Here is a 2,187-nt window from a genome sequence, read left to right as displayed (position 1 = left end):
ATGAGGATCAGGGCAGTAGCAAGATGACTCTTGACTGGAGTTGGTTAACAGAATGACTAGCCACATGTTCACTGCTCCAAACCTGGAAATGGTCTCTGCGTAAGTTGGAATTAGGTTTTCTCCATAAAACTATTCTTCAGACACCATTCATGGAAGAAATGACAGGGAACAGAAGCTACTCATGATTTTACAAGTGCAATGTTTTGGTTTTCAGTTATTTTAACCTCTAAATAGATAAGGTTTTATAAAAAGTCAATGGACTTGTTTAAATAAATAACTACAACTACTTAGGAGCATCATTGTGATCAAATTGTCTTCAAACTTGGTACAAGCATTACTTATTTAAAAATGGATTTTAAAAGTTTTAACTGTGGTGCATACATGGCCAAAAGTGGTATACCAAGAAGAAAACCTTACCATGAATTTTAAGTAAAAGTTGCCTGCCTGTGTCTCTGTTCAAGAGACTGCTCACAAGTAAAATTGGACATTTTGGAGAATGAACCCTGCCTCCTGTGTTACACTCAACAGATAATCTTCCTGGAATCATAAGGAGTTGGCTTAGTTCCATTTTCAACTTTACTGCACATGTGGCCCTGCCCCTTCCCACCAGTGGGGATTGTGCAACTGTGCCTTTAATACCATTGGCCCATACATTTCATTAAGAAGTATGCTTTTTAAATGTACATATTATTAAATGTACATCGTATATGTATTTAAGATGTATATTTAGTAATATTATAGATGACACCTGTTAATTTTTAATGTATTTGAAAGCTTATCTGGTTTCTCATTTGTAAAAATGGGTCATTTGTTTAAAAAATCTTTCATGTATTTTTATACAAATTTATAAGATCTTCACTCCTTGATCTGTAATCCCAAAATATACAAAGGTATGGAAACTAAAGTTTTTTTCCTAGGCTTCTTGACAACTCATTTGCTAGCGAATCTTATCTAAACTGACATTGAGTCTCCTTATCCCATTTAGTGTGAACACCCATTTATTTTGCAGCAGAAATAGTCACGATTTTGATTATAAGGGATGCTTCCTCAGACCCCGCTGGGGGCTTATGCAGTATATGGTATGCTGTACTATGATATATACACTGGATTAATTATCCTTTAAAACATGAGAATTTCAGAATTCTGAAACATCTTGCCTGAAGGTTTCAGATAAGGAACTGTGGATCAACATCTGTTCATTTAGAAGGTATTGTTTATTTCATGAAAAAAATAAGAAATTTTTTGTATTCTAGGCAGTTTTTCACTTTGTGTATTAAATAATTTTTAAATTAAAAAAGAAAAGAAAAGAAAATGGAAGGAATACACAGAGTCACTGTACCAAAAAGAAATAGTTGGTGTTTAACCATTTCAAGATGTAGCATATGATCAAGAATTGATGGTACTTAAGGAAGAAGCCCAAGGTGCACAAGAGGCATTGGTGTAAACAAGGGTCCAGGAATTGATGGAATACAAATAGAAATCTTTCAACAAACTGATAACAGTGCTGGAGGTGTTTAATCATCTATCCCAAGAAATTTGGAAGATAGCTACCTGGCCAATTGATTGGAAGAAATCCATATTTATGCCAATTCCAAAGAGACGAGACCCAATGGCAATCTTTGGGAAATGCCACTAATATCACATGCAAGTACAATCTTGTTGATGATAATTCATAAATGACTGCAATAGGAAACTGTCAGAAATTCAAGTCAGATTCAGAAGAGGATGTGGAAGTAGGGATGTAATTGCTGACATCAAACTAGAGCTTGATTGAACGCAGAGGATACCAGAAAGATGTTTCCTTGTGCTTTGTTAACTATGCAATGGCTTTTGACTATGTGGATCATTAAAAGTTATGGACAACATTGCAAAGAATGGTATTCCAGAATACATAATTGTGCTTATGGGGAAGTTGTACATAGATAAAGACACAGTCATTTGGTAAAATGTGCTCCAGGTCTGTATTCTTTCACCACATTAATCCAATCTGTATGCTGAGCAATAATCCAAGATTATAAGAAGAATAATGAGACATCAGGATTGGAGGAAGACTAACAACGTGCGATATGCAGATGATACAATTTTCCTTCCTGAAAGTGAAGAAGATTTAAAATACTTCCTGATGAAGATCAAAGACCACAGTCTTCAGTATGGGTTGTACCTCATCAATGCAAAGAAAACAAAAAT

Source organism: Chrysochloris asiatica, unplaced genomic scaffold (assembly GCF_000296735.1).
Source record: "Chrysochloris asiatica unplaced genomic scaffold, ChrAsi1.0 scaffold00084, whole genome shotgun sequence".
In the NCBI taxonomy this organism is placed as follows: domain Eukaryota; kingdom Metazoa; phylum Chordata; class Mammalia; order Afrosoricida; family Chrysochloridae; genus Chrysochloris; species Chrysochloris asiatica.
The sequence above is the reverse complement of the archived record's forward strand: the minus strand, read 5'-3'. Positions refer to the sequence as shown.